The sequence below is a fragment of the Hyla sarda genome, chromosome 12 (genome assembly GCF_029499605.1).
Source record: "Hyla sarda isolate aHylSar1 chromosome 12, aHylSar1.hap1, whole genome shotgun sequence".
In the NCBI taxonomy this organism is placed as follows: domain Eukaryota; kingdom Metazoa; phylum Chordata; class Amphibia; order Anura; family Hylidae; genus Hyla; species Hyla sarda.
The window spans coordinates 51,798,592-51,808,614 of record NC_079200.1 but is presented as its reverse complement, the minus strand read 5'-3'; the positions used below and the strand labels follow the sequence as shown (position 1 = coordinate 51,808,614).

General features: G+C 43.2%; 1 protein-coding gene across 1 annotated transcript in view; it reads left to right on the top strand.

Annotated features, from left to right (window-relative positions):
• The first annotated feature begins 300 nt into the window (after positions 1-300).
• The window catches only part of LOC130296596 (adenosine deaminase), a 111,059-nt gene continuing 101,336 nt past the window's right edge, over positions 301-10,023 (top strand). Inside the window, exon 1 of the mRNA XM_056548306.1 lies at positions 301-355. The gene's annotated coding sequence lies outside the window, so the exon portion shown is untranslated. The remainder of the gene's footprint in view (positions 356-10,023) is intronic.

The window sequence follows — 10,023 nt, the reverse complement described above, 5'->3', positions numbered from 1 at the left end:
CATATAAATATTGTACCAGGGAATTGCTGGTTATGCAGTGAGAACTTTTGCACATGGGAAGCTTCTTATAAAGTGCACCTTGTTCTCCTATATAAAGCCAGGAACAATCCTGAGATCTATCGGCAGCTTGTTTTCTGCTGTTTTATAAAGAAAATGAATATTTTGGCTGCATGAAAGATTCAAACAAACGTTTCTTTCCTTATATTGTCTTATGAACAACTACTGACCGAGACCTTATTCCCCACCTTCCCCATTCAGATATTGTCTAAGCTTATCCACTGGCTCCAGAGTCCACGCTCCTTGACTATATGACTTATCTCATCGCTGCAGGCTTTCGAGGAAACGTTAAGAACAGGTTTGGTTATTTTGCTTATATGTCACGCTAGAAAAGAATTTGTACTAGGCACCTGTAAGAAGTTATATTAAGAATGAAATCCAATAAGAGAGCTCATGCATACTGTTGTATTATGGATCTGAATTTCATATACCCATTATACGGCACCCATAGACTGTGGTGGGCCCACACTCTGCCCTCAATTTTACTATATGTTGGACCATAAGGAAGTTGCTTACTTAAGACTATTTATTTTGTTTGAAGGGTCACCTGATCATGGATAAAGCTAAGTTCACACCACCATTCAGCTCTATCTAGGGGCGGTCCATTCCCTTAGTCTGCTAAAAGTACAGGACTTTTTTTGGGCTGCTTAACAAAACGGCGAACACCAGATGCGAAATCGAATGGACCCCATTCAAGTCAATGGGATCCGTCAGGAACAGTTGCTGTCAGTTGTGCAAAGGACAAATTCAGCTCCATTTTGCAGCGCCAATGAGCTCTGCAGTGTGATGGAGCTCCCGTGGCAATGCTGCAGTGGTGTTAAGGAGTCCTTAGCTATTAACTGTTGTACAATTCAGCAGCAAATTTTCAGTTTTCCTCCAGTACCTCCACTGGGAAAATGAAAGGGGTTTTACCATAATTCACTTCCCACAACAAACTTATTTTTCAATTCACCCTAACTAAATATTAACACATACCTGACCTCATTTTTTTTTTGTCTCTGCCTTGTTTTTATGCTCTCTCCTTTTCATATGAAAATCTGTGTGGTGGGTGGAGCTTCGACTGTCACATGATTTGCTGCGAATTCCATTTCCAAGCAGTCATTAGTGCAGACGCTCATTACTGTGCTACATAGTGTAAGTCATCCATCAGGAAAATGTTATCTTTATAATTGCATGGAAAGTTATCCCTTCACACTGCATAAAGTGTTATTATAGTAAATACTAGCCCTCCCACTCCTTTCCTGCATAGTGATTTTAGCGTTACAGACTGTAATATAGAGGCTATAGCAGTACTTAATGTATATTTACCTCATTCTGGCCAATGAATATTCAGCCCGCATACATAAGTATATAAGTTAACTTTATGCAGTGTAGCAGCCTTATATGCTGCAGTCTGTGTGGCTAAATATTCACTGTGTGTGAGGAGAACTAAGCAACTGAGCATGTCTCACCAGAAGAGAACACTGCCTACAGGACGTATCAAATGCATCAAGTAAAAAACAAGAGCACATCCAGTCTATCTTGGTAGGGCTGCCTTTCAAAATTTATTTTGATAATTACTTGTATTATGTGAAATGAAACATATTTGCAAGTACATCCGTTTAGACCTATTTATCTTAATGGTAAAACCTCTTTAACCCCTTCCTGACCCATGAAATACATGTACATCTTGAGTCGGGTGGGCATGACGGAAATTAGACATCGCTCTGATGTCTGTCATTTAACTGGTTAAATACCGTGATCTATTCAATGTTATTGCAGGTAAACGATGGGTTGCTAGGGAAGCCGGAGCCTTACCTCTGCTCCTCAGGCTTCCCTGGCTCTGTGATTGCTGAAGGCTGCCTTTGGCAGCCCTTAGCAATTGAGCACCAATAACATGGATCAATGTAATGCAATAGCAATTTCATTGATCTATGAAAGTCATCTAATGATGGCTTATGAAAAAAAAATGAGTTCAATGCCATGTTCTGAACTCTATAACTTCTTTTTATTTTTGCACTACGGAGCTGTGTTATTGTTTATTTTTTGACAGGTTTTTAACAGTACCAGCATATATTTTATTTTTTGATCGCTTTTTATTATGCTTTTCTGGGACGCTACCATAACACGAAAAGAAAAAATATCCAAGTTTGGTATCATTAGAATTGTTAGAATCATTAGAATACATGTAGCATGTCATATTTACAATATTGTGAACACCGAAACATTTTTGCCCCACAAACTTTTGCAGTTTCGTTTAGTTTTTTTTCAATTTTGCCTTACATATATTTTTTTTCTTGCTCTGTAATACATTATATGATCAACTAAAGTGTGCCAATGAAAAGTACAACTTGGTCTTAGAAGGTGAGGAAGAAAAATATGTGAGCCCAAAAAATTTTTTTTGCAGGGTATTACACAAGTCTCATTGGCCTCAATAGGCTGTTCATGTAATACATGTAATTGTTGAGTTCCCCAAAACTAGAGACTCAAGACTTCATAACTGTTCTCTACTCTGGCTAATAGATGAGGGTTCTCAACATCCACTACGCTAATGCATAATTCCCTAAAGGGGTATTTGAAAATGGGTTTTCTTATGCATACAACCCCTTGAGAGGGGGGTTTCTATGAATAACGTTTTATGGCATATGAATTTGACTCAGGACATCTGAATTTGATCTCATGCATGGAACACTTGGATACACCTTTCCTGAGGATGTCTTTCTATGTCGGGGCACAATTACACAGTGTGTTGGATGGCTAACAATCAGCTGATGAACAAGCAAATGCTGATCGTTGGCTCATCTGGTCATTTTAATATGCTGAAAAATTATCAGCAGTAGACATTTTGCACAACATCCACACGACTAATTGAAGGCTCTTTAAACGAGCGACAATAACAGAGATCGGTGCTGGTTAACAGACAAGCTGATGCAGTCTAATAGGGCTCTAACTCCTTAGTAAATACTTGGTACAACACTACTATTGGGGGGCATATCACAAGATTGAATGTAAATTACAAGTTATTGCCAAAAATCCAACCCCCCATCTCCCCCTCTGCCCACACCAAACAAGTTTGTTATTAACATTGTGAATCTTGATCAGTTGAGCTTAAAGCCTAGTAAGAACAGATCTGATAGTGATGCTGATCTCCAGCCATGCCTAACCACATCCTCAGCCAACCCACAAGGATACCCAGCATCCCCCTTCAATATCTTTAATTATACCAGCGAGCAACCGTACAGTGTGGTTGCAGCAGTCACACTTCTATCACCCTCAGATCTCAGCATGTACAGGCTAACTGAGTATGTACAGTACATGTCGCATGGGGTGAGAGTGTAGTGGCAGTCATAGGAGCCTGATTGCTGCCACTACACTCTTTCACCCCAATGTAACATGTAGATACTCAGGTAGCCTGTAAATGCAGAGATCTGAGAGTGATGGAAGTGTGATTGCTGTAACCACACTCCTATCACCTTCAGGAAACTGCTGCCACTACACTCTCACCCCTATGCGACACGTACATATTCAGGCAGTCTGTGTCTTACTTTCTAAGTAAAAAGAAAAGTAAGAATATATATGTAACCTTAAAGGGGTGAAAAACTCAAAATCAACTGGTGCCAGAAAGTTAAACAGATTTGTAAATTACTTATATTAAAAAATCTTAATAATTCCTGTACTTATTATCTGCTGAATGCTACAGTGGAAATAATTTTCCGTTTGAAACACAGAGCTCTCTGCTGACATCACGAGCACAGTGCTCTCTGCTGACATCTCTGTCCATTTCAGGAACTGTCCAGAGTAAAAGGAAATCCCCATAGCAAACATATGCTGTTCTGGACAGTTCCTAAAATGGACAGAGATGTCAGCAGAGAGCACTGTGCTCATGATGTCAGCAGACAGCTCTGTGATTCAAAAAGAAAATAATTACTGCTGTAAGGAACAAGAGACAAATTATTAATAAAGCTATATTGTTACTGAATAAAATCCACTTTACAAAGACCAGTATTCCTCCATATGCTGACCATATAGAGGTAGATACCAGCTGTACACAGGATCTTTATACCATATTAGTGATTGTATACAGTTATATCCAGTGACTCACAGGTGATGTATTCTCGGAGTCTATCACAGGTGACTGCTTCCCTGATCGGATTCGTTCACTTTTCCTTTCCTTTTCTATCCAGCCCAAACCATCATGACTGTTTCTCCCGGCCATGACTCATCTCCACAGAAATTGCCAGACAAACATTTTAAGCTCCTTTCTCCAGCACCCTCCTCAACCATATACAAACTCCCCATGTGTATTGCCTCACACAGTAATAATGCCCACTTTGTTCCCCCATATAGCAGTAGGCCCCTATATAGTGGTAATACTTTGGCAGTACTATATATTATAATATGTACCGTATTTTTCGCCGTATACGACGCACTTTTTCTTCCCCAAAACTGGGGGGAAAAAGTCGGTGCGTCTTATACGGCAAATACACCCCTATCGCGGCGGTCCCTGCAGCCATCAACGGCCAGGACCCGCGGCTAATACAGGACATCATCAATCGCAGTGATGCCCTGTATTAACCCTTCAGACGCGGCGATTTCACCGCGGCAGTCCCGAACAGCCCGACTGAATAGCCGGGTTAGTGCTTACAGGACACCGGGAGGGACCTTACCTGCCTCCTTGGTCTCTTCTCCGTACAGGGATCCCCTGTATGGCCGGCGCTCTCCTTCCTCGTCATCACGTATGTGCGTCGGCGTGCACAATGACGTGATGACGGCGACGGAGAGCGAGGATACCCGGCCGGCAGCAGAGACGTTCCGGAGCGACGGGGACACGGCGACAGCGATGGAGCGACATCCAGGGCAGCGGTGACGGGTCTGGAGCGGTGGGGACACATGAGTATTATCTCCTATCCAGTGGTCTTCAACCTGCGGACCTCCAGATGTTGCAAAACTACAACTCCCAGCATGCCCGGACAGCCAACGGCTATTGGGTTCAAAATCTTTAATTTTTTTAGATTTTGCACCTAAAAATAGGGTGCGTCTTATACGCCGGAGCACTCAGGAGGTTGAGCTGCACTATAGCACATGATAGATTGCAGAGCACCAAATCTACTGTATGCTATAGACATGTACTGCAACAAAAGGCACAGTGTGAACCCAGCCTTATATAGGGTTTTCTGTGCGTTAGGCTGGGTTTATACATGTGCTATCTACTCCGTTAATGTGTTCTGTCCTTGAAGCAAAACAAAGAAACAAAATGCACCAGTTGCGTACTGGACGCCAATAGCACCTAACAGACCCTACTCACATTAAAGGGGTTATCTGGCAGGAAAAAAAAAAAACATAAAACCCCACATGATCTTCTGCATGGAGCCACTAGATGCTGCTTCTCCCCACCGAGTCCTCCTCAACAGTACTGATTGGCTAAGCGGGCTGTCACTGTTCAATACGAGGAGGCTGTCTTGGAAGTTAGGCCGGAGTTATGGAGCATTCAGCAGGGAAAAGCAACATCCAGAGGTAAGAGACGAGGCTATGTTAGGTATATTGTGGGAGTCACAGAGGTTGGACCCCTAGCAATCCTGTCAAAAGGGGATAGGTGTAAAAAAAAAAAAAAAACACTGGCTGTCAGTGCCCTCTTCCCCGCTTAGGGTTGCCACCTCTGCCGGCCGTGGTAATTTGCATAATTCATTATATATGCCCATACATGTCACGTAATGACACTGGGGAATCAGAAGGGGGTTAAAATGGCACGGGGGGGGGGGGGGGATCTGAGGGAGGCAGTTGAAATGGCACAGGGGGGATGGGGGGGAAATCTGAGGAGGGGGATTAAAATGGCACAGGGGGATCTGAGGGAGGTAATTGAAATGGCTCAGGGGGATCAGGGGTGGGGATTGAAATGGCACGGGGGGGATCAGAGGGGGGGAATTAAATGACTAAGGGCCCCTGTGACATTTCAGTCCCAGCACACACCCCCGCCCCCTCTGACCCCCCTGTGCCATTTTAATTGTCACCCCTTTCAATCAAAGTCAATTAAAATGGTAAAGGGGGATCGTGGGGGTGGGGGGGGCAATTAAAATGGCACAAGGGGGATCAGGGGGCTTCAATTTGAACCCCCCTGATCCCCCTGTGCCATTTTAATTGATTAAACCCGACAACAAGTCCTCACCCCAACATACCACTTTATGCATTGACCCCCTCTTTCTTTTCCCCGCTGGTGGTCTAGAAAGCTGCCTGTACCTCACTGCAGGCAGCTTCTCTTGCAGCAGTCTGTTGGTGCTGGCAGGCTTTCTGTGAGGGCAGCACTGACAGTAACATCCTTCTGCAAATCACTCGTCACTGCTGCAGCCAGGGCCGGTGCAGGGATTTTTGTCTACACAAGCGAAGGTGCATTTTGGTGACCCCCCCCCCCCCCCCCCCCCCCCCATTACGTACATAGCATGGGTTGGGAGCACCAAGGCAACTCAGAATATTTTGACGGGATAATACTGCCATACTAATACTGAATAAACACCACTATACACAGACCAGTATCACAAATAACACCACTATACAAGGGACAAATAATACTGCCACACCATGACCACTACCATTACCAACATATAGTGGCGGGATAATACTACCATACTGATACTGAATAAAACTACTGTACACAGACCAGTATCACCATTACTATTGTACACAGACCAGTATCGCCAATAACACCACTACACAAGGGACAGATAATAATGCCACAACATGACCATTATCATTACCACCATATAATGACGGATAATACTACCATACTGATACTGAATAACACTACTATACACAGACTAATACCCCCCCATACAGTGACCATATAGTGGTGACCCAGCTATACACAGGCTCTACAGACTATATTAGTAATTACCTACAGTTACATCCGGTGACGTCTTCTCTGATCGGAGTCACTTTCCCTTTTCTTCTTCATCCAGCCTAGACCATCATGATGATTTCTTCCAGTCATAACTCTTCTCCACAGAACCTGCCAGACAAATATTTTAGGCTGCGCACGTTTTAAGAACCTATAGGGTTCCAAGCATTCCATACAGTAATAATAACCCCCCTTGGTGTATCACACAGTAGAGATAAGCAGATAAGCAGTTTCGGGGAAGAGTAGGTACTACCCCCTATTAAGTAGATCCCTTCACATGATTTCCCCCATAAAGGAAGTGCCCCGAGTAGGTAGGTAGGTGTCATGTGTCGGTAGGTCCCCGTGTAGATAGTAGCCCCCCTTTATAAAAGTTGCAGTTCTTAGTATATAGTTGCAGCCCCCCCCCCATATATAGTATTAGAAGTCACCCCCACCCCCCAAAAAAAAATATATATAGTAGTAACATTTAGGTGGTAGTAGCAGCAGCCCCGCTAGGAAGTAGTAGTAGAAGCCCCCTTTAGGTAGGTGTAGTAGCAGCCAACTTTAGATAGGTGTAGTAGCAGCTCACCTTAGATTGTTGTAGTAGAAGCCCACTTTAGGTAGGTGTAGTAGTAGCAGCAGTGCCTTTTAGGTACACACATACACACATCTATCATACATACACATATACATACAAACATCACACATACAAACACACATCATACATACACAAATCATAGATACATCTATCTAGCTTACACACATCTATCGTGCATAACATACATACACACATACACATCTAGCTTACACACATCTATCATATACACACACCATATACACTCACGTACACCCGACCCCTTCCCCCCCCACACACACACACATAATACATACACACGCATAATACATACACACACATCATACATACACATACGTCATACATAAACACACACCATGCATAAACCCGCCGCCCCCCCACCCACGCATAATACATACACACACCATACATACATCCTTCTAGCTTACACACTTCTATCATCCATACACACATCATACACACACACTATACATATTTACATCTTGGTTACACACATCTACCATACATACACACAAATCATTCATACATACACCTTGGGACACCAACCCCCCCCCCCCCCCCCCCACACACACACACAATACATACATACACACATCATACATACACCTACTGCCTCAGGATTACCCACCCCCTGCTCTCCCTGTGCTCATGATACATACATCATACTTACACACACACACATTTTACATAAACACGCTGCCTCTGGACCCCAAATCCCAACCCCCGCCCTCTGGTCCTCAGCCTCCTCACCTGTTCCCTGACCGCCATGAAGATCACCGCTGAGGCCTGCTGCTGATTGGGTCCCAGCGGATGCAGTGCTGCGCTCACAGCTAGGGAGCGCACAACCGTTTCTGCAGGCATTGGGGTGGGCGCTTACTGGTTGTGTTGGGGGCGGAGACCAGGACCTCTAGAAGCCGCTGCACTACACTGCAACTGGAAGTAAGTGAATGAGCAGCAGAGACTTACTTAAAGTGGTGGCGGCATACCAGGAGCTTGTCAGACTTGGGGCTACAAATGCCAGACCTGGGACCAGCCCCAATAGCCCCCACTACCAATGCCCCTGACTGGCATAAGTTAACCCTAATGCAACTCTTGGATTCTGATTGGCCTACCAATTTTAGATAGTTTAACTGCCCTATCTCTCATTATCCTGTGATAGGAATATATTCCTTCCTTGGCCTTTGGGAGTTGGTTTTTGCGCTATATACACACTTCTGTGATACTAAATTAACCCTAACGTCTCTCTGGCAATTAATAATATAATTATATTTCTTACATCAATGCTATTCACTTCACGTGCTCCATAGGATGGGGAGACGAGATCATAAAAGATTTCCAAATGCGTCCTTCTGGCATGTGGCCTAGGACTGTGTGCATACTATATATACTATCAGGTATCTTATCAACCCTAATAACACAAACACCTGAGGTGTGCTTGCTTGGTGTACTGAATTAAACATTGTGGGTTTAATCCACTCATGGATGTTCCAGAGAACCCTTGTTTTTTGCTAGATAAGCAGTTGCAGCCGTAGATTAGTGAAAAATATTCCACATTCAATCCATGGAGGAGGCTGGGGAATGTGGTTATCCTGTTTAAAAAGACAAATACAAAGATAAAGGATGTCCTCATAAGTTTTCAAAAGTTTGAGATTCATTGTGTGCATTAATCCCATAAGGAGCACGCCATTTTTCATTTTTGCACTTTCGCTTTTTTCCTCCTCCCCTTCTAAAAATCATAATGCTTTCAATTTTCTACCTACGGACCCATTTGAGGGCTTGTTTTTTGCGTCACCAATTTTTATTTGTAGTGACATCAATCATTTCACCACATAATCTATGGCGAAACCAAGAAAAACATTATTTGTGGGGCAAAATTGAAAAAAACAAAGCCATTTTGTAACTTTTTGGGGTTCCAATTCTACGCAGAGAACTTTTCAGTAAACATTACTCCTTATCTTTATTCTGTAGGTCCATATGATTAAAATTATACCCCATTTATATAGGATTTATTTTGTTTTACTTCTTTTAAAAAATATATATATATATATTTTTATACGAAAATTAGCATGTTTAAAAATGTCCTCTTCCAACCCCCTATAACTTTTTTATTTTTCCGTATATGGTATTGGGTCCAGCCCCCGGGACCATCCCGCTATGATGCACGCTCAGCTCCTCAGCGCGCATCATAGAAGGGAAGCAGGACAAGTGCATACATGTCCTTCGTCCTTAACATTAAAGGGCTTTTGTCAGAATGAAAATGTAGCCACTGCCAGGAAAGGGCAGTGGGCCGTTGGCTGTCCGGGCATGCTGAGAGATGTAGTTTTGTAACATTTAGAGGGTCGCAGTTTTAAGACTACTGGTATAGGAGAAAAGTGTACAATTGCCTTCTGAACCTCCTGTCGGAATCAAACAATGGACAAATATTAATTTTCTATGGGATTGGCAAAGATTTGATCAGTCTTGGTCTCAGCGCTGAGACCCCCACTTAATCAATAGAACGAGCAGGAAGAAGCACAGGTGTCTC